The sequence below is a fragment of the Octodon degus genome, unplaced genomic scaffold, assembly GCF_000260255.1.
Source record: "Octodon degus isolate 3935 unplaced genomic scaffold, OctDeg1.0 scaffold00245, whole genome shotgun sequence".
In the NCBI taxonomy this organism is placed as follows: domain Eukaryota; kingdom Metazoa; phylum Chordata; class Mammalia; order Rodentia; family Octodontidae; genus Octodon; species Octodon degus.
This window is the reverse complement of record NW_004524821.1, coordinates 2,285,361-2,308,756: the sequence shown is the minus strand read 5'-3', so window position 1 is coordinate 2,308,756 and position 23,396 is coordinate 2,285,361. Positions and strand designations below refer to the sequence as shown.

The following is a 23,396-nucleotide window of genomic DNA, read 5'->3' as shown; positions in this document are numbered from 1 at the left end:
TAAGTATTGTCCTTTATTCTAGAGCTTACCACTTTTACAGTTTTGGTGTTCAATACTTTCTAAAATAAATTTTTAAGAATTTATAGTGTCCATAGCTAATTTTTTTTTTTTTTAAGAGTACAAACACTGGACCTGGGAGATAACTCAGCGGTCTAAGGGCCTGCCTGGTAAGCGCAACAACTCAGGTTCTATCCCCAGTTCCATATGACGCGAGAGTTCCGGAACCCGGGTGCACCATGCGGGAATTGAAAACGGGCGTGTCGCAGACGCCTCTAATCCCAGCGCTGGTGGAGGATGACACAGGAGGATCACTACGAATCCGAGCTGTGTAGCGAGATCCTGTACCAAATATATAAATTAAAAAAAAAAAAAAAAGGTCAGGAACATCTACCGGGGAAAACGTATGGAGAATAGGAATAGAACCTGAGACACAGGAGAGGTTCCGAACGTGCTGCCCTTCAACAGCTAACCTTAATAGCTCAATCTTTCATGCTAAATATTCTGCTGTCCTCTCTCTCCAAATTAAATCAAAACGATCCGCCACAAAACTCATTTCCTAAAACTCAAAAAACCCGCATCACAGCGGACTTCCAAAAGACCTGCCTCAGAGGTCGCCAAGCAACGCCTCTTTCCCGAGGAAAGGGCGGGCTCAGAAAACACTCCGTTCTCCTTTTGCCTCATCCTGTCCACGCCCCTTCCCAAATCTCGCGAGACCTCAGCAACTCAGCTTCTGCGCACAGCAAGACACTGGGAGTCCAGACGCCAAGGGAGGGGGAGGGGAAAGGGGACAAACGGTGCAAACGGCGTAGCCGCCATCTTGTTTGTGGCCCCACTCCGCGCGCGCTCCGTTCTCCGTGACGCACGCTTCCCCCTCCCCTCTGCTGTGCCCGGGCCTCTGTATTGCCCGACGCCGCAGGAGTGCGGGGGCGGTTTCTGATCTTCCGAGGACTCCCTCGTAGAGGCGCGTGAGTGTGTGGGAGCTTCGGTGGGAGGAGGTTGAGAAGGGCGCGGCGGGGGGAGGGGCAACGCTTCCCGCCTTCCGCGGAGACTTCTTCTCTCTCTTGCGGCGGCCGCTGCAGCTCGGTCTAGCCTGTCGCCGCCATGTTGTGTCCTCCTTAGGCCCGCTACTGCTGCCGCTACCGTCCCGCTCGCGGGGTCCTTGCGCCTTGGCCCGGCCCGCGGGCTTTCTCCCATTGGCGGAAGGTGGCAGCGGGGGGGCTTGCTCGTGATTGGTCGTTGGCGGGGAGGCTGCCGACCTGGCACCTTATTGGTCGCGCTGGTCTGGGGGGTGATGAAGGAATCTGAGGCGGTGGGGATGCGCTAGTCCTGGGTTCCGGCGGCAGGCAGGGTGACCCTTTTTGACTCTGGTATGAGGAGGCATGTGAGGGACGAGCCCCAAAAAGTTCTTAAGGTGGAAGAGAGGGTGAGGGCTTCGCAGGCACTTGGGGGTACGTAGTCTAGGGATATGGCTCGGAATTGGGGTCACTCTAGATTCCTTCCAGAGCCTCTCCCTCCTCTGTGCATGCCCAGGATGCAGGCGTGCAAAGCTTCCCAGGCATGGAAACAGCAAATGCCAAGTTGCCGCCCGAGATGGTGTTGGAAATCCAGGCTTATTAGACTGAAAATGCGACCCTGAAGCCCGTGGTTTTGAGTGCGTAATCTGGAGCTATGATCATCAGAGTCCAATCAGTAAAATCGGATCAAAGATTTAGAAACGCTGAGGTTTTAGTGGAACCTTGAGAGTCCATTTACCGGACTGAGATGTGATGGGAGGAGTAGGTTAAACAGAGCGATCCTCTTGCACAGATGGACCAGGTCTTAGTAACGGAATGCCAAGCCCAAGAGGCATTAATCACTATCAGATCAATCGTAAAAAAAGCCTGACTTTGAAAGCATTTAGGGGGAACATTTTCAGGCTTTGAAAGTATGAAAAATTACACATCATTAGTTTTTAGGACCATGCTGCTAGTTTTAAGTGAAAATTTCGTGCCCTAAGGATACAGGTTAAGACTGGGATTCCAGTTATATTTCAGCAAATGTTAGATACCTGGCAGTGATTCGTTGAAGAGATAGTGCTAGGTTTCCCTTTAAGAGAAAGAGAACTAAACAGAGATTCTGGATCTTGGTTCATTTATTTCCTTTTCCATATGTCTAAAACAACACCTATCCTCATATGCACTTATAATTTTTTTTTAAATAAACAGCTCCAGGGGCCGGGGAGATGGCTCAGTAGAATAAGTGCTTCCCAGGCAAACGCAAGGGTCTGAGTTCAATACCCGTTTCCGCCAAAAAATAAAATTAAAAAACCTCTCCATATGAAAATAAACCAGTTCATATCTTTTTGCATCTTAAGTAACAGTACTTCTCATTACTTTCTGGTTTGTGTTTCAAAAATCTATTTTCCCAATGTGAAATTGTTAGAATCAGTTTGTCAGAGGTATATTTCTTTCCACTGAATTATAGTAATTTGAATTGCTTTACATTTGCTCTTCCCAAAGAGTGGTGGCCATAGAAGTATTTGTTAAACTTCTGTGTTTTCCTAATCTTTGTGTTCTTAATTAGTTCAGGTGGGCCTAATTTTTTTAGCATTAGGTAGATGTTACACTACTGTCTCAAACTTGATCAGTTTTATATGGATGCAGCTACATTTTCAAGAGAAAAGGGAAAAGTGAAAAGAGAATGGGTAATTGATATTTTGGAGCACATTTAATACCACACTACTATTAAACTGGGATTGTCATCCCCATGTTGAAATTCGGGAGATGAAGTAGTTTGTCAGGTACTATTCAGTAAGGATTTATGCTAGAATTCAAACCCACCTTGCCCAGTGCCAAACAAATTCTGTTTATTTGCCACATCATACTATCAACATATACCTGATTAGTCAAATTCCCAGGTAGTTAAATTTCCAAGTGGAACTTTGAGTATATAAATGGGAGAATATATAAGAATTTGTTGTACTCTAAAAGATTCAGGGCACAGATTTGCAACCATGTGGATTATGGATTCTTCATGTAGGTATTTAAATCCTATTGTTTGGGTTTAATTATGAAAGGGATGATTTACAAAATAAACTGCTGGGTAGCCAGGTGTGGTGGTGCACTCCTGTAATCACAGGACTGGGAGGCTGAGGAGGAGGATCACCTTGAGTTTGGGGACAGGCTAGGCCATATAGTGAGTTAAGGTTAGCGTGAGCTACACGGCAAGACCCTGTTTGAAGAAAACAAAACAAAAATTAAGTTCTTGGATTTTTTCTGAATCCAGACAGATAATGTTGAAGAATATGTGCAGAAACTTGAAGAATCTGCGTTCTTTCAAACCGGGCTTTAGCATATTGTTGACATAGTCTATGTATATGGAAATAATTTATTCCAAGCAGTGAGGAACTACCACCTGCATAGTGTAAATAGCTTGCTACTGAGATTTTTCTACATCATTTATTCCTTAGAATGTCTCCAAATACCCAGACCTATTCAGAAAGCGTATGCTTTCATCATACTGGGATATCAGGTTCTAGAATGTTTATCCTAAACAATGTGTAAAACTAAAACTGGATATGATAGAATAGAGTCCAGGTTGGTTTTTTTGTTTGTCTGTTTTTGATCATTGTCTTTTTTGAAACAGCGTTTGACTATGCAGTTCAAGTTGGTGTTGAACTCATTTTGTAGCCTAGGTGGCCTTGAACAATCCTCCTACATCATCCTCTTGTGTACTGGAATTACAGGCAAGTGCCACCATGCCCAGCTGCGTTTCTTTTTTTACTAAGTCTAGATAAAGCTCCGCAAACAAGGCTCACATTATCTTTTATTCGGCATCATTTCCTGGGCAGCCTGCTCCTTAGTACTAGTGAGCGCTTGTAGCCTGCATTGGTCCCTTATACTCATGGCAGCTTTCTGGGCCCTGTTAACATTTGATATTGATCACCCTATAAATTTTGAACTTCCGTTATGTCTGAGTTAGAAACTTAGAAACATCAGCTTTGTCTTCTTAGCAAAAGTCATACATTGCTTTATGTTACAGATTGTGTATATCATCTTGTTTCCTAGATCATTTGTTGTTACATATTTTTATTTCATCAAAACTGATTATGTCAGAGATGATACAAGATATTGTCACTGCTCCCCCCTCCATGTTTTTCTTTTCTTTTATTTTGGTGGAACCAGGGCTTGAACTCAGGCCTTTGCACTTGCCAGGGAAGTGTTTATTCCACTGAGCCATCTCCCTGTGCCCAAAATCTCAGTTCTCTCTCTCTCTCTCTTTTTTTTTTTTTTTTTTTTTTTTTTTGGGCAGAACCAGGGATTGAACTCAGGCCTTTGCGCTTGCCAGGCAAGCACTTATCCTACTGAGCTATCTCCCCAGCCCCACCCCCCATGTTTTTCAACATAGGTTCATGCTATGTAGTACATGGTAGCTTTGAACTCAATATGTAGCCCAGGCTAGCCTCAAACTCTGGTTTCTCCTGCCTCAGCCTCTCCCAAGTGCTTGGATTGCAGGTGTGTACTACCATGCCCAGCTATATTCTTTTTAAATTTATTTATTATTTATTTTTGGTGGAACTGGGGATTGAACTCAGATCCTTGTGCTTGTCAGGGAAGCGCTTATTCCACTGAGCCATCTCTCCGGTCCCCCCAACTATATTCTTGCTTTATTTGCAGATAAATGTTAAAGGAGGGACTGTGCTACATTTTTTGAGGTAATTTTGAAATTGACATCTCTGAAATCTATAAATCAAACTCAGAAATTTCATAGTTAATTGCCTTGTGTTGAGTACTTATACTGCAGCAGTTAGGGTATAAATGTATTATATATATATTGTTCCACATGGTATGCAGTAGATACCATTACCCAGTTATTTTGTGTATGAGGAAACAGGAATTATGTAATTTGCTTGCTTGTAGTTGCAGCTATTCAGGAGGCTGAGATGGGAAGATCTCTTGAGCTCAGAAGCTTGAGACTAGCTGGGCAACACTTTTGGGCCAGGGGGTAGGGGAAGTAATATAAGGTCTTAGCCAGTAGAGTTCGGATTCAGACACATCTATGACCGTGTGTATGTGTATGTGTTACTAAGGATTAAAACCAGGACCTTCATACTGAGCTATGTCCCCACCTGTCTTGTCCAGGGTGGGCATGAACCTGGGCTGGGATTACAGGCATTGGAGCCCTTATTCTAAAATACTCCATTATCTAGACAACATAAAATATGTGGAAAGAAAAATCACATTTTAGATGAAAAAGTGGTCTTCGCTTCTTGTAAGTATGTCCTTCATGCTGAGGCTCATGAGATGGCCTTGGCAAAGTCACTTGGCTTTACAAGGACAGAATGAAGTCTAGCCAAGATCACTAGATTTTGAGACTGGAACTCACTGCAGTGGACAGCATTGCCTCTCCTATGGAAGCACTGACAGGTTGGCTAAGGTGACTTTTTTGAGGGCAAGGGGAATCTTACATAGTTTAAGCTGGCCTTGAGGTCATTGTGTAGCCCAGGCTGGCCTTGAGCTCACAGTGGTCCTTCTTTGTCATCCTCAAGAGTGCAAGGCTACAGGTGTGCAGCACTACTTCTAGCTGACATGACTCTAAGTGACAAGTTTACACTGTACTTTTTGCAGTGGAGAAAGAATACAGAGGATATTATTAGGAACACAGATGACCTTGAGGTTTATTCTAGCCTCAGGCATACAACGTTGGAAGAACATTACTTAGGCAGCAAGTTGTTATTTTCCATTCTATGTCTTATTCTCAAAGGAAAATGATTGTAAGTTTTATCTTACAGTCTATTTGTTTTGTTTGTTCACTTTTTCATGCATTCACTATGACAAGTTAGGAAGGTTATGAGTCATTTTGTTATTTTCCTACAGAGAATCAAAGCACCCAGTAGATTAATTATAGGAGGAAATTAATTTTAAAAACTTTGATCAGGGGCCGGGGAGATGGCTCAGTGGAATAAGCGCTTCCCTGGCAAGCGCAAGGGCCTGAGTTCAATCCCCAGTTCCGAAAAAAACAAAAACAAAAAACTTTGATCACAAAGTACCTTTTGGGGACTGGGCAATAGCTCAGTGGCTTAAGTGTCTGCCTGACAAGTGCAAGGTCCTGAGTCCAATCCCTGGTACCAAAAACAAAGTACCTTTTGGGAGGTACAATATAGGTGAAAGAATTTTGTCTGGAATATATTTACCTTCTGTGTGTGCTGGGGAAGGTTATTAACCTATCTGACTTTACTTTCTTCTGATGTAATGGTAGTAATACCTATCTTACAGGGTACTTATGAGGAAGGAATATAAAAATATATGGTAGATGCTCGTTGCTGAGTGTACTTTGGTAGATTGAATGAGAGTGCACAACATTTCCATTTTGAACAGCATAAAACCTACTCTGACAGCCATTTAGAGCTACCTTGATGAGGAGGTCTTTTGTAATTTTCTGCTGTTATGTACAGTGTAATTTCCATATGAGGGAGTAACCACTTAGTGGCACACACTTGTAATCCAAGGATTTAGGAGGCTGAAGCAGGAGGATAGGGAGTTTAGGACAGCTTGGGCTACATAGTAAGTTCAAGGCAAGCAAGTCCCTATCTCAAAAGAGAGAAAAAGAAAAACCTAATTTATTTGTGCTATTGTAGTTTAGGAGCTGGTGTTCAGTGGCTTAGTCTGAGGTAAGTTTTAAATGCACAAGTAGTAGGACCATTTGTTTCAGTGAAAAATTATCTCATAATTGCCCCTTATGATCCTCAAGTTCTAAGTAGTAGTGATTCTGATAAAATGAAAACTTTGTTTGTTAAAAACGATTGCTAAAATCATTTCAAGTGTGCAGATTGTATTTTCCATTTTGGTATTTCCCAATCTGTAGGTAGATTACTTCTAAATTCATTACATCGTTGTATAGTGAGAATTTTCTAGTGGATACACTTTAAATCCATTTTAGAGAAATGAACTAACGTCTAACCTTTGCATTTGAATGTTTCTAAAATAAGTTTATAGGTTCATGTTTTCATGTCTAAGTTACAGAAAGTGAATGAGCACTCCATTTAAAGCTAACTGTTCTTATAAGTAGGACTCAAGGATTGCTCTGTTCTTAAATACATTCATGGGTATGGGCCATAAATAGTGATCTTGAGCATAGCTTCAGTAAGAAAGAAATAGGGTCTGGTGAGATGGCTCAGTGGTCTAAAGCACCTACTTAGAACAAACTTAGCAAAGCACAGGGACCGCGGTTCAATCCCCCAGCACCACATGCCAGCCAGCCCCGCCCCCTGGTGGGCTGAGCTGGACACACACACACACACACACACACACACAAATAAATAAAATTTAAAAAAAAAAAAAGAAATAGGAAGACTCATAGCAAATCGTTTTAAGTGTATGGACTATTTTCTGTCATGTCATTGGCTTAAATCTGTGTTAAGGCTTTCCCCATATCTGGTTACTGTAATCCTTATTCTCAGAAGCTGCAAGTTTTTTGATGATGTATGTGAAGTGAGATCATTTGCCCAGTGTTAAGAAAGCATACCCGGGGCCGGGGAGATGGCTCAGTGGAATAAGTACTTCCCCGGCAAGCACAAGGGCCTGAGTTCAATCCCCGGTTCCACCAAAAACAAAACAAAAAAAAAAAAAAGAAAGCATACCCTTCTGCTGGTATGCTCTGTACATTTTGAAGGAAAAAAGAAAAAGGAATATTAATGTATATGCCATATAAAGTCCATGTTTAACTGTCTTAAAATATATTTGTAACATAGAATTTGTCCATTATCGAATGAAGTTTAAGAAGCAGATAATTTGGGAGTTAGAGAATTATTATGTAGAGTGTCATTTTCACCGTATTAAAAAGGAAAATTCCATAATGTGTATAAAACTCTAGTCATTTTGGAAAGTTTTCAGAATAAAGTTGCTTATAATCTGTTTTTCATTTCCCTAAAATTTATAATAGAATAATAGCCAAAGTGAAATGCTTTTTTTTTTGGTACTGGGGCTTGAACTCAGAGCTTGCACTTGCCAGGCAGGCACTTATACAGCTGAGCTATCTCCCAGCCCTAAAGTGCATTTTATTATAGAATTATTCAGAGCCTTTGTGCTTACCTGTCGTAAGACCCTTTGAAAAGGAGGATATGTTATGCAATGTTATTCAGCCTTACTTGACCATAAAGCCCTGTTTGTGAGAACATCTAAACATTTCATGCTTTAACTGGTCTGCAGCAGAGCCCATTTTGTGTAGGATAGCTTGCCCATAGTGGGATAGGTCTCTCCTGACAAGATATGTCTCAAAAAAGATGTAGGCACTTGGGGATTAATGTGACTTCAGAGGTCATATAATCCAGTATCCAGTCATCATTACCATCATCACAGTGTTGTTCTTTCCATATGTGTTACGCAGTAGGTCTTTTTTTTTAGTCTCAGTGTATTCCAGCTGGTCTTGAACTTACACCAGTCTTTCTGCCTCAGCCTCCTGAGTGCTGGGATTACAGGTGTATACCACCACAGTAGCTTAATTTTTATTTATTTTAAATGTACCATTCATCTGCTTTTCATCATCTCCATTACCCTGTCTTTCCAGTATCCTATTTTTCCTTGTTATTTCCTCATCTCTACCTCCCACTTTTCTTCTCTCTTCCTTCTCTTCTCTTTCTGTGGTACTAGATATTGAACCCAGAGCTTTTGTACTGAGCTGTATTCCCAGCCCCTTAATTTTTTGTTTTGTTTTGTTTTCTGTTTTTAATTTTGAGACAGGATCTAGCTGAGTTGTCCAGGCTGGACTGAATTTGAGATTTTCCTGCCTAAGCCTTCCAAAGTACTGCAATTTCAGGCCTATGTCTCCATGCCTGATTAGCCCTATTAGTTTTCTGACTTTGCTTCTAGCCTTTTGGTCTCCTCCCATACCCAAACTACCTCTCTTCTAAGAGTTTATGCTTGACACATGTAGCTGGTTTTGTCTTAGTAGGCTCCTTTGGATTTTAAGTCTCCCCAAGAAGCTCTCTCTGATCATCTTTAAATTTATGTAGGCCTTGGTTCCTTCTGTATCATACATCATCTGTGTCATGATGCTTAACATACAACACTGATTGGTGGTTTTTTTTGTTTTTGTTTTTGTTTTTTTTTACAAACCTTCATCTCCTTGAGATCAGGAGTCAGTCATGTCTTATTTAGCATCCTGAGCTTAGCACAATGTCTGTGTCTGTCAGTACTTATTGGACAATGAAATTATCCCAGCTAATCCTTATAGCTTTGAGATATTTCCCACTACAGGAGTCTGGCCACAGCAGGAGGTTACTCAGCTAAACGGTGATGAGGAAGGATTAGAACTAAATCTGTCAAACCACAGAGACTAGGTGTTTTTCCTACTCCAAGAGGCTGCTCTTTCTCTTCTTGCCTTTACATATCACACTCAAATATTGGTTGAAGCAGCCTATGCTTAGCAACCCCAGTCATAGTGTTCAGTCAACTGTTACCACTTCGGACAGCTCTGAGAGCTGAAGTAGTTCCTTCTAGGGTAATTTCTGCCCATTGGTCTTAACTTCTATTTGGATAATATAACTTTTTTTTTGCAGAACCAGGGATTGAACTCAGGCCCTTGCACTTGCCCGGCAAGTGCTTAATTCTACTGAGCTATCTCTCTGGCCCCTGGATCATATAATTTTTGTTTTGTTTGTTTTTTATTGTTGGCTTTGAAATAAAGTTTTGCTGTGTAATCCAGGCTGACTTGGAACTTGTTGTGTAGCCCAGTCTCACCTTGAACTCCCAAGTATTGGACTCACAGGCATACCCATCATACCTGGGTCTATATCACTTTATTCTAATGATATTCATTGCTCAGTGAGTTTCTGCTTTTTCTGTTCTTTTAATCTTTTTGAGACAGGCTTTCACTGTGCATTTGAGGCTGACCTTGAACCCACTGTGGGCCTCCTGCCTCAGCTTCCTGAGTGCTGGTAATACAGGCATATGCCACCATGCCTGTCAGTGTTTCTGGTTTTTCTTGAGGGGTTATCTTCAAGCCTTCTGTCAGGTTCTTTTGAAAATATGTTGACACATTTTAAAGGTTTTTTTTTTTTTTTTTTTAAACCTTGAGGTGGATATGATCTGGGAAATAGCTTAAAGTAGTTTCAGATCAAGTCAGGTACAAAATAGGGGTGAGAAGGTACCTTCTGGCAGCCCTTAGTTTTCTTGGGATTTATTTATAATTAAAATTTTTTGAACCAGATTTTAAAATGGAAAAAAATTGACATTAAAACAAATGTCCTGGGTGTTGCTTCTTTTAAGAATCTGAAGCTCTTGCTACTGTAGACCAACATTTCTACATGGGCCTTTTTGTTGGTGTTGGTAGTGGTTGTTCTACTTTTGGAAAGGACATTTATTCTCCAGTTTCCATCAGTCTTGTTGCTGCCTGTTGTGACTAATGTTACATTGTTTAGACTTTTATCTTTTTGCTCAACCCAAGGGATACATGTGAATGTAAGAAAGTCACAGTTGCTGTTGCGTGTTCTGCCACACACTTGTAATTACAACCATGTGCTCAGTAGGCTCAAGTAGGAAAATCAAGTTCAGAGCAGCCCAGATAATTTAGTAAAACCCTGTTTTAAAATGATAATGTTTTTCAAAGTTGGGGGACAGAGGTCAGTGGTAGAGCAGCTGCCTAGCATGTGCAAGGCCCTGGGTTTGTCCTGGTACCACCAAGGAAGGAAAGGAGGGAGGGGACAAGGGAGGATGAATAAAAAGAGAGAGTTATTGTGTTCAAAAGCCTTTTTCTGGAAATGGAGATATATTAAAAATTAATTTTGTGTTAGAACTAAATAGATATGAATCGTGTACCTATCATAGTCCAGATAACATGCTGAACATTTTTCCTTTTCTCAATATCGCGTCTCTGTGAATTAGTGTTATATTTTCTTCCATTTTGCACATGAAGAAGTGAGCTCAGGAATGGTTAATAGGCCAAGAGCGATCAGCTAGTAAGTAGGCAGCTAAGATTCAGAAATCAGTCTTCTGACTGAATACCAGTTCTCTCCTTGCCTTAATTGAGAGCACTGAAGCTTGAACTGTGTAACCAGTTGTTTTCTCTCATAACGATTTGAGTGTTTTAAGGGTGAGAAAAATCTTAATTGTCTAGTGAAGAGGGCTACTGAGATCCTTGGCCAGGGAAGAATGGCAATTGCAGTTGCAGAGATTCCACCAGGTTGTTAGTCCACAGTAATGAGATTAGAGAATAGAGAAAACCATAGTGGCTCAGGCTGCCAAATGGAGATCAAGGACAATTTGAGTTCCCTTCCCACTGTGACTTCAGTTCTATAAAGGTGACTGATGATGAGAAATAGGATTTGAATTGTTTTTGTTGTACCCTGCTAAGAACTAATAAAAACTATGACAAAGGACTTTGCAGAGTATGGGAGGATATGATTGGTTTAATCTGATATATCAAAAGCAGAGTTAAAGGACAGACTTTCAAAACAATATCCAGACCTCAGTTTAGTTTGGTTGTGAAAGCCATGGATTTCTGGCATAAAAACTGGAATTTTTAGTAGCAGCAGAGACTCCTCCCACATGGCCTTTTATTGCTAAGGAATTGCTTCCTGCAGGTTTGCCAGGTACACCAGGGATAAAAGACACATTTCCTCGAAATGGCTTAGAGCTTTACACAGTTCTTGTTCCTCTCTGCACCTAGCTTCTCTGTAAAGCAAGGCAAGACTGGATGATTTTTAGCACTTTATGTTTTCTCAGTGTTTACTCAAACACAGTACAATATATTTTACATATATTAGCTCATTTAATCCTAAGGGGTGGGTCCATAAAATCGATAGTGATAATTGCATATGTGATAATATGGACAAAATGAGGCTTGAGCTTAACCCAGTGTCCTACAGTTAATAAATAGAGGAACCAGAATTTGTGCTAGCTCTGCCTGACACGTTTAGTTTTATCATACTGACAGTTCTTAATAGTGAAATTATGAACATACTCCCTGCCCCCCATCCCTCATCTTCTTTTCTTCTGCATAACTGACTTGGCCCTCAGAGTTGTGGGGTTGAAAGAGGTTCAAGCATGCTTTGTTTCTAGAGCCCTGAAATAGCTATTCAGAGTCTGTGAGCTGATCTTTCATGAAGAGAATTATACCTGCAACTCAGTAACTTCAGGAACCGACCCCATAGTATCCCATTAGCATCACAAACTCTCCTTTGAATGCCACAGTGAAATTACCTCACATTCTCTTAATACAGTATTTTCATATATATAGTTTAGTTGTTTTAAGCCCTTATATATGTGGTTAATTGCTAGCTCAATTAATAATGACATCTGCAGGGTTTAAAGGATGCTCTTTTGGCAGATACTTAGCTAGGTTTCTAATTGGCAAATGAAATATAACATTGGTCAGATTTAGTTTCTACACTTAGTTAATGGTTTATGGGATAGATACATATGTGGCACCTAAGAATTTCCTTAGGTGTGCTGGTGTCTTGGTAAGTAGTATGGTATAGTAAAAAAAAGCACAACTGTAGGTGGGAACTGAGTGTGCAGTTAACTTCATTTTCAGAGCCTTCCTTTTTCTCCTGTATAAAAGAGAGTTGTGAGAATTAGAGAAGTCTATAATGTGCCTTGACACTAATTAGCAATCAGAAATGGTTTCATTTCACTGTGGAAAATGATTCTAAAGTAGTGTGGCAAAGTGATAGCACAGGCCATGCCACATCTCTGCACATGCCAAAGGTAAGTGATTCTGCAAGGTCAGGCTGGGCATTTCTAGTAAAAAGTTCATCTACCTGGTAAAAGAAGCAAATCTAAGATTGTTAAATGTTTCAAGTAATGGTAAGATGTTTCTGTTTGAGTATTTTACAAAAAGAAAGCAAAGCAGAATACATTAATGGATTTTTACCATATTTGGAGTCTTCTCTTAAAATCTAAGTGTAGATCCCTAGGATATCTTAAGCCAGACACAGCAGATAAAAATACTCTTAATATCTCTGCTGAGATCTGAAGAGATCTCAGGTCCCTGCTGCTTATTCTTGATAATGTAGTACAAAGTTCATTTTCTGTGATATCAAAACTCTGTAACATTAAAAGCTAATGAGCAGCATTTTGTAACTGCCCTAAGTAAATGAACTAATTCATCAAAACTACAGTATAATGTGTTTTTCTTGTTCATCTGTTTTTTGAGACAGGGTCTCACTAGGTAGTTCAACCTAGTCTTGAACTTGTGGCACACCTCCTACCTTAGTCTCCCAATATGATTTCTGGGATTACAGGCATGTACTATCATACCCAGCTGTCATGTGCTTATAACAGTGTATTTGCTGATGTTCTTTCATCTTTGCCTGCTTCCTTCCTTCCAATTCTGATTATATTTTCCTCTTGGGTTCCTGATAGAACCCAAGAACATTTTATTTCTGGTACTGAGAGTTGAATAAAGGACCTAGAATGTGCTAGTCAAGTACTCTTAATATTGGACTACATCACCAGCCCCTTTTTATTTTATTTTATTTATTTTTTTAAGCAGGGTCTTAGTAAGTAGCCCAGGCCAACGTTGAATTTGCAGTCTTTCTGCCTCAGCCTGCTTGGAACTGGTATTGTAGGTGTGTGGCACCATGCTTGACCCCTTTTAAATTTATTTCTGGGTAAGGTCTCTAGATTGCCTGGAGTTTGTGATTAACCTCCCCACAAATTGGGATTACAGGTGTGTACCACTGTGTCTGGCTTGGTGGACTGTTCTGAAATGCTATTGCCCCTGCCTTCAACTTCATACTTACATTGAGTTTCCCTATTTTGATTACTTTGTGTTTTGGAATGAAGTGTTTTGTCCTTGTAATAATCTATGCTTTTAAAGTTACCATGAAGTAGTGACAGACGCCTTTTAGAGTACCGCAGCTAGCTTGTGGGCATCAATATCACTGTTCATTTCCATGAAAGGCTCAATCCCTTCTTTGGATTAGCCCTACCTAGTGTTCTTTTTCTTCTGTTAAAGCTAAAAATTAAAGTTAATTTATCATAATTTTCCAACCTTGTGCATATTGCTTATCTGGCTTACTGTCATAGGCTACAGTAGCAGTCTCTTACAGACATCATCAGTGACCAATGAGAAGCATTTAAATTACCTTAAAATTTTTAAATGGAACTCTGACAGCCAATAGGAAATCCTTTGGGTGGTAACTGTAGCAACCCTTTTCTTTGATTTTTAAGAACAATTCTAAATTTTTAGTACCCTGTTTTGGAACCATATGGGGACCCAGTACATTTGCTGTGTACGTTTTCTGAGCATTTCCAGTTGTTAAGTTCCCTGTAGTTTGAAGTATGAGTCTTGACCCCTGTTCTGCGTCTCAAGGTAACTTTAAAACAGGAAGTGTACAAAAGAGGTAACTGATGACGTGAACAGCCAATCATGGCTTTGTGTTCTTAGCTGATAAAGCAGCTCAGCCAATGAGGCTGCTTTGGAGGCAAGGTTTGGTGTCAAATAGCAGGCTAGATTGAATGCCTTTGACTGTTAAAGTGGAAGGAGGCTGGAGGGCTTCATTGGAGCCTCGGAGTTTTTCACTGAGGCAGGGGTCAGCTGAAAGACAAAGAAAAATGGCGAATAGTTTGTTGGGGGGTTGGGGGACAGCTGTTCGGGTTTTCACTGGAGTGGACATTTCCAGACTCAGGTTTCTGCATCTCCTGCTGCTTTTGTTTCCTCCGTCCTTTGGGGGGAGGGATAGGAGTGACTTAAATTCTCCCTGTCCGAGGTGATATAAATAACTACATTTAAAATTAATGCAGTTCCCGGTAAGTTTAATTCTTTGTTTTGTGTTGAAATGATAGAAACTGTTTAGCTTCAGAGAGTGTAGACAAGTTGCACTGTTTCAGAAAATGGCCACTTTACATTCCATGCATACCTTTTGGTGCACCTAGAATACCTTGGTCTGTTTAGATTTTGCATGTCCTTCAGCTAGGATTTCTTTTCCTAGTTGAGTATCTGATACAAGAAGAAGGGCTAATCATTTTTCAGGGGTACACAGAAGCAAGGTACTTTCTCTGCACTGGGTAAACTTAACTGTTTTCCAGATAATTTTCCTTTGTTCAAGTGCACTGAAGCTTTCCTGTAGATTCTGTCTGAGATAGTTAAGAGTTTTTCTATTTCTGTGCACTTCGTTGACATCTGTGTTTTTAGAGATAGAGGCCACACTATTACTATTTGAAAATTGTGTGAAAATATGTTTTGCACTGATGCAGGTTCTAATGGTCAGGGCCCACATGTCAGTGTGAAATCTCCCATAACTTTTTTGGTCTACCTGTCTGCCTCTAGATTCTAATAAATATTGATTTAATAGCAGTTTTTATTTTGAAATGCACATTTTAGCTTAGAATACTGGCTAGAAACATACTTGTCCAATTATACTGGCAGTGATAAGAGCCAATCTGCTGCCACCACCAATTTTAAACATTTTGTCAGATGTTGATTTAATTTTTTAAAATAATCTAAAATGTTTTTCATTTTCAATATGAGATATTTAAAATTCTAATTTATCTGTAGTTTGTAAGTAGGAAACTTAAAGAGTATAGGCACCATATCTTTGCCCTTGATATATTCCTCCCTCTTTAGATAAATGAAGCTTATGTGGGTTACTAATCATTAGCAATCAGTTCTTGTGAATAGTGAAATGTTCAATCCCATGTATTAAAATCTGTAATACACCCTGTTTTTAAAAAGGAGTTCTTTGTTTTCTTTTTATTTGCAATATGGGATGAAGGTCATTGGAACATTTCTGCAGCAGACTATAGAGCAGTGAGCCAGCAGTACTCTTTCTGGTTAAGGAAAAGGAGCAGGGCCTATTAAAGGAGAAGTTTAGAGGCTGTTGATTTGCCTTCTCTACCTTCCTCTTAAGTAAAGGGTTTACCTGAGAGGATCTCTCTGGATTTAGATTTTGGGCTTTTTGAGTTAGCTATAATAGTTAACATTGAAAGTTCTTGGATAGAGGCCTCTGTCATTGCTTAGAAAAGTGACCTTGAAAAACTGCCGAGGAGTTGAAAGATTGAAGGACAAAGTTTGTTTGTACAGATTTGGACCAAAAAGCTCTATTTAAGATGAAAAGAGACTGTACTTGAGATGTTCAAGTCCACTGGTTAGTAGGAATCTGTTACATGTTCAAACTAAGAGTTTTTAAGCAATAAGACAATAGTGCTGCATTCATTTTCTCTCCTACTGGACTTTTCCTGCCCCCAGCAAAAAAATTTTAAATCCTTCTGGTATGATAGTTGATTGAATTGCCTAACAGATTCAGAATTCCTGGCACACCACCTTGTCTTCTTTGTGATCTCCAGGATTCTTAGTAAAGAATGGTATTTCAGGAGTCCAGTGCAGTTGTATTTGTGAAACTCCTTTTGGGAGATTTGAACGCTTATGGTAAGAAAATACTCATTTTGGAAATTAAAATCCTAAGAGAAAGGAATATGTGTTAAGTACTCCATAAGGGCTAATAATTGTAATTTAATTTATTTTTTACAGGCCATGGGTTTTATGTTAAAAGTTGCTCCAGGTTTTACAAATAACTTAAGGAACAGTTACAGATACCGAATGACCCTATTGGCTCTTAGAGAAGCTGAGGAATAGAGTAGGTAAAGTGAGGTTAGGATACAGAATGAAACCAAGATAAAAGCTCTACAAACTTAAGAAATGTGTGGATTTAGCTCCTTAAATATCTAAGGTTCTCACCCTTTTAGAATAATGGACGTTTAGAGAATCTGACCCAGTATTTGGAAAAATGCACATTGAATGCCTGTGAAAAGCCTCTGATAAGTTATTTTCTGGTGTATGTTGAATGACATTTATGTGATTTTCTCATATAATATATTAGACAGGTAAACATTTTCTAGAACAATAAAGAAAACTTTATTTCCAGAAAGACTAAAGGCCTTCTAGAGCTTAACTATAAACTGTGTGGTTGGGGGAAGTATGTGGATGAGGCTTAGGGGAGAGAGGTCTGAGATTTGGACTTTTTACTCTAGTAATATTTGGAGGCAGCACACTGCAAACCATTGAAAGTTAAGAGAAATGTGTTCAATTCCCACTCAGCTTTTACCAGCTTTTTGATCCTGGTCAAGTAGAACCCTTAGTATCAGCTTTCTCACATTCAAAATTGTCCTTAAAATAGCACCTTATTTAGTGTCGAGTCTTGAGTAACATCATGTACATCAAAGGGCTGATTGTGAACTGTTGTGTATTATTTGCTACCAATCCAAGTGAACTGGGAGATTAATGTTTATGTATATGGAAATAGTATTGAAGAAAAAATGCCAATATTTTAGTATATTTACAGAGTAATTTGTTTAAACCTGACACATACCTTCATCTACATTTTTCTGTTCATGCTGATAGGTTGTATGTGCACAATGCAGACTTTGAGACCATCACACTTTGATCCATCAAGAGTTCTATGAAGGAATATTAACCCCCTTTCAAAAATTAAGGGCCTTAGAATAAGATGAAGTAGAAATACTGTTTAGGGTTTTTTGGATCTTTTAAAGACAGGGTCTCGCTTTGTAGTTCAGGCTGGCCCTGGACTTTCTGTGTAGTCCAGACTGGCCTCAACTGACAGCAGTCCTCCTGCCTCAGCCTCTAGACTGCCAGGATTATAGGTGTGCACCACCATGCTCAGCTGGAATGCTGTTCTTTAAACACAGCATTAGATTTAGGAACCTCTCATAATAAAAACTGAAACACTGTTCTGATTGGATTCTGAGATTTGCACTATAAAGCAAGTAAGTTGTAATGGTTGTCCATGTTTGCTAGCAGAGGTTACATTTTTAGTTTTTGCACCAAATACATATAAACTGAAGCCATTTTTCTTGTTGTTGTTTACTTTGTGGTCATATGATCTCTATTCAAGTTTGGGAGGCATTTACAACTTGCAAAGTGTCAGCAACCAGGTAATTGTTAGGACAAAGCTAAAACTTTGGTCGCATTAAAATGTAAGCAATAGCATAAAATACACATCATTGATTCTACTGTGAGGTACTTTTTTAATTGTAAATGGTGGAAACCCCTGAATGCAGACTGTTTTACATGCCTGTCATTATTGTATTTTTAGGGACTCCTCCATACTTTGTGATTTCCTGTCCCATTATGTTACTTGTTGTTCTTAGGCATGGTCAATCAGTATTTATGTGCCTGCTTTCTATATATTGTCACCAAATAAAATATGAGTTCAAGAAATGTGTACATTTGAAAACACCAAACATCACAGTGAGTTTTTGTTCTTAAAACCAAATGAAGTCTAGCTGAATGTAGTGGTGTATACCTGTAATCACAGCTGCTACAGAGGCTGAGGCAGGAGAATATCAAATTGAAGCCTGGTAGTTTACCCCAGCCTGGGTAATTTAGCAAGACCTTGTCTTAAAACTTAAAATATGGACAGGACTGGGAAGAAAGGTAGCTCAGTGGTAGAGCATCCTTGGTTCTATCAGTGCTGTGGAGAGAGACAGACAGACAATACAAGAGGCTACATACTTGGGGAGGGGGCAGATGGAGTGTCAGTGACTCAAAAAACATTCTTTGTGGGTGCGTGGGATACTAGGGGTTGGACTCAGGGAGCATCAAGCAGTATCACCAGTCCCCCTTTTATTTTATTTTTTCCTTTTTTTTATTTTGAGAGAATCTTGCTAAATTGCCTGGTTTGGCTTCTTAACTTGTCACCCTCCTGCCTCAGCTTCTAGAGTAGCTAGAATTACTGGTGTGTACTGCTGAACCCTGCTCCAAAAGCATTTTATTTCCCTTAGTACTGACAATGAAACCCAGAACCTTTGCACTTTACTATATCTCTCAGCCCTCTTTAATTTTATATTTTGAGACAGGGTCTCATGGAGCCCCTAAATTGTCCAGGCTAGTTGCAAACTTGTGATCCTCCTGCCTCAGCCTCACAGAGTGCTGGAATTACAAGCATGCACCACCATGTGTATCTTTCTGACAGTGTGTTCGAAGCTGATCATGGTTGCCTTCATGAGTCAAATTATTTTTGCCCATCCCTATTTGATTGCCTTTAAGTCTCTTCCTTTAGACATTGTCAATAAATACACATACAAAAATTGAAAACTGGTAAGTTAGGCTCATGGAAATCATTTAAGGAGTGTAAGTCCCTTCTCATAGAGAAATACCCTTAGTAAGTCTTTGAGCTTTTTGGTGACTGATCTAAAGAGAAGAGATTTGACTCCCATTCAATTCATTGTATGCTGCTTTTATTCTTCAGTGTTGCCTTTACTTTTTATCTTTCATGCTTTTCTTCTTTTTGGTACTTCCACACAGGTTTTCTGTTTGGATACAGAAGGAAGAGAGAAAATAGGCCATGGAGAAGGTCTGTAAGTCTCCACAAAGAGCCTGTGGGTTACAAAGTCTGCTGTGGCAGCAGACTTAGCGTCCCTTTTGGGATCTGAAGATCTCTTGCCTTAGTCGATTGCTTACTCAGAAAACAGAGGATCAGCGAGGAAGCTAATGGTGCCCACCTGGCTGAAATGTCCCTGTGAGTTGGGTTATTCTGATGCCTTACAAGGAAGGAAACTAAGGGATACAAACAAAACATGTGTGCCAGTTAATGTTTTCTTACTTTTCTAACTAGTAACACTTTAAGAACAAGCCTACTCTCAAGTAAGTTAGGGTTTAGTTTTTTAAATGAGTCCTTAAACTAATCTCTGATTAATGAAACAAAGATCCCAAAATCATTTTAAGCATTTGTGATGATTAAAGTAGGAATCATTGCCTGTATACTCCTTTTTTTGTCCCTTTCATATATTTGAGCGAAAGTTGCAACTTATTGAAAGAATGAGAAATTGGATATAATTTGTATAATATTCAAGACCTGAAATATACGAAAATGGAAAGTTACACACAGCTCGATGATGTGTACATTACATTGAAGCTTAGGTGTGACACATATGTGGCTCCTGCACCCCTTTAAAATTTTGGCAGGTCTTGCTGAGTTGCCCACACGGGGCTGGAACTCGTGATCCTTTGTCTCAGCCTTTCAGAGTGCTGGGTCTGCAAGTGTGTACTCCACTATGTTTACTTATGTATTCTTCTTAATCTGTTCTTTTTGCTGCCTCAGTATTGGGCCCAATTCTTCAGAACTTAGTCATTTTGTGTTATAACCCTCATCTTTCTTCTTCTTCTAGTGGCATTCCAGCATCTAAACCCACTGTTCAGTAATGGACCAAAAGTATTTCCCAATTGAGTATTATAAATTAAATCCCAAATTGGCATCCTATAGTGAAGAAATGAAGATAAGTTCAGTGTAAAGAAAGAGCTAAAAAAAATACCTTGTAAATGTTTAAAGTGACATAACATAGCCTGTGACCTTGTATTCCTTTGTTCAAAGGAATAAAGAAGATTAGAATACTAGAATAACACCACAGTGAGCTGCAGTGCTGATTCACTCAGTTACCCTTTTTTCTTGGAAGTAGTATTCCAATCTATATCTCTTATTTGAGTTGTATAGAAAACTAAAGAAAAGATCTGCTTGACTAGAAATGTCTAGATAGAATTAACTTATCTAAGCTTTATGGCTTTTAACCTTTGATGAAATCTTAAATTTGGATGCTTTGCACTTCCTTTTACCAGTCCAATATACATGCTTTTTGGTGGAAATAATAAAATATATACCTGTGAAATTTTACTCAGGGTTTAACAGTATGGTGGAGGAGATGATAATGTACAGCAAATATTAGAAATGGATGGAGAAAGTGCAAGTAAGGTATACAGAATCGAGGAAAGGGAAAAAACCTTGGTTTAGGAATAAAAGAAGGCATTTAACTGGGTGTTGGTCTTAGGGTTGTAGGAACAAAGATATTCCTGAATGGTGAACAGAAGGCTCAAGGCCATGAGTCATACATTATAGCTGAGCCAGGTGCATTTGCGTATGCCTGCAGTTCACAAGTCCTTGGTAACTAAACAACTTTATCTCAAAACATTAAAAAAGGCCTAGAGGTGAAGGGGGCAGGACTCAATGTGAGTGCTGTGGACTCAGTCTCCATGCTGTTTGTTTGTTTGTTTTTAATAAAAGTACAGTTTGAAGTGAAGAGAGCCATAAACAGGACTTTGAGTTAAGGACAGAAAGAATTAATGCCTGTAATCTCAGCACTCAAGAGGCACAGGCAGGAGGATCACTTCAAGTTTGAAGCTAGCCAGAACTGCATAGTGAAATCTTGTCTCAAAACAAACATAAAAGAAAGGAATGATAATAAGAGTCTTGAGAAGTTAGACTCAAATGATGGAGAACTTTGACTGCTGGGCTAAAAAATGTGAACACTTTCTAATTGACATTGGTCACCATGGAAGATTTATGGTAGTAGACTCATGTGGCATTTTAAGAACTCTGCCTTTTGCATAACTGGTTTCATATCTTTATGGAATAGAAGATACTAAAAACTGAACAGTACAGTCAGTTCACATCCTTGAGTTTCACAACCCTTATAGGAGGGTTACTATAACTAGTAAAGAGTTTAAAACTGGACCTGACACACAGTAATTGCTAAATGGTTTTGGTAGCTATCACCATCATTATTTTTATTATTACATGGAGGTGATGAGGTCCTGGACAAAGACAGTAGTAGCAGTATGGAGGAAATAGATACAGTTGGAGAGTTATTATAGAATTTAGCAGTTGATTAGAATTAAATAGAGGAGAAAGTATTTTGGGCAAAGAAGCTTGTGTGACTGGTTGATAGAAACAGAAGAGTTACAAGGAGCAGGGGTTTTTGTTTTGTTTTGTTTTTTGTATTTTAGAGAAGGGTTTACAGGGTGTTCAGGGTCTCACTACTAGAGTGGAGTCAGTGATCCACCTGTTTACAACCTCCCAAGAGCTGCGATTACAGATGGGTGTTACCATGCCTGGTCTAAGGAGCAGGTTTGAGGAATGGAGGTAGATTAGAGTTTTGGTACAGGGAATTTTAGTTTTGAATAGCTTTCCAAGTGGAGATCCAGCGAACAGTTTGTACATTCAGGGCTATAGCTTTGGAGAAATATCACATTTGGAATTGAAACCCATAGGCCAAGTAGGAAAGAATAAGAAAGAGAATGGACAGATGAAAAATGTATGTGAAAGATGAAAACAGAGGGGCTGGGGAGATAGCTCAGTAGAATAAGTGCTTCCCTGGTAAGCACAAGGGCCTGAGTTCAATCCCTGGTTCCGGGGGAAAAAAAAAAAGGTGAAAACAGAAAAGGTCGGATCCTCAAGTTGAGAAATTCAGAAACAAACGGAGTCTTCTAGATCATTGCACATTCATATTATCTGAGCAGGCAGCTTCTGTGTAGAAATAGTATCTTTACTCTTTGTTCATTTTAATAAGTTTATTTAAAACTAGAAAAAAATACATCTTGTCTAGGTATGCATAAGACAAAAGTGTTATTGTTAGCCCACATCTTCACAATAGTTAGGATACTATGGATGCATGATACATAGTCCTGAGTGAGAGTATCAGCATTAGCTTACAAGCCAAATATGCAAGAAGCTGATGCTAATGTTTTTTCTTTGTGATTTGACATGTAAAAGATTAGAAATCCTGCCCCAGAGTCTGGTGTTGTGCACTTTCTATGAAGACATACAGATATTTCCTTGAGATCTTATTCAGTAGTTCTTGTACGCCTATCCCAATGCAAAGTCAAGATTTCTGAGTTATATTGGACTTTGTCTTATTCTTGTTAGCTTTGTAAAAAGTCTCAAATGGTAGCATCCTGTGTAAAGCCAACCAAAAATATATGTATAGGAATTTGGCAGTGTTTGTTTGACAAGTAATTTATAGCCACATGATTGTGATAATGCCAGTGAACATTACACACAATTAGTTACTACCGGCCTCATCTATAGGATTTAGTAGAATTTTTCAATATAAGGCACTTGTATTAGTTTCTAGGCTAAGTATATCAGTCTAAAATACAGAAACTTTTCATTAGAGAAATAGTGGCAAATTTCCAGCCATTTGCCTTTGTTATTTATATCCTAAACCCCATGATTATTTTTCTTCTGATAATTATTAACTGGCCAAATGCCCTTGTAGCCACCCTTGAAGATAAACTAGGTAATAGTATATGAAGCATGGTACTTTATAGTTAATGAAGTGGCTTATACTCATTTTCTTATTCATACCGATCTAATATGGGTAAGACAGAAAATCATCATCCCCATTTGGTAGATGAGAGTCAGGCAGAGCCTATAGTTGAGGATACAAGCCCTCTTCTCTTTGTACTGCACCTTGTTATTCTGCATTAGAAAACAATCTGTAAAGCTTTTTATGTTTTATGGGACTAATTCCTCCTCACACTTTCTCTTTTGTTGTGTTTGCTTTTCCACCAAAAAGAATACATTTTTTAAAAAAAGAAGAAGAAGAATTTCCTCAGAATTTTGTCCAGAAAAGGTGACTGCATGTGGGGTGTGGTGGAGCACACCAGTAATGCTGCCACTTGGAGGC

General features: G+C 39.4%; 1 protein-coding gene across 9 annotated transcripts in view; it reads left to right on the top strand.

Moving 5' to 3' along the window:
- Positions 1–410: 410 nt before the first annotated feature.
- Positions 411–23,396, top strand: part of Nfyc (nuclear transcription factor Y subunit gamma) — a 70,911-nt gene continuing 47,925 nt past the window's right edge. The window contains exon 1 of one of the 9 annotated variants that reach the window (XM_004645960.2): positions 411–961. The gene's annotated coding sequence lies outside the window, so the exon portion shown is untranslated. Of the gene's footprint in view, positions 966–14,484; positions 14,730–23,396 lie in introns of those variants that run through there. The other 8 variants (XM_023706182.1, XM_004645961.2, XM_023706185.1 and 5 more) reach the window with 8 other exon arrangements.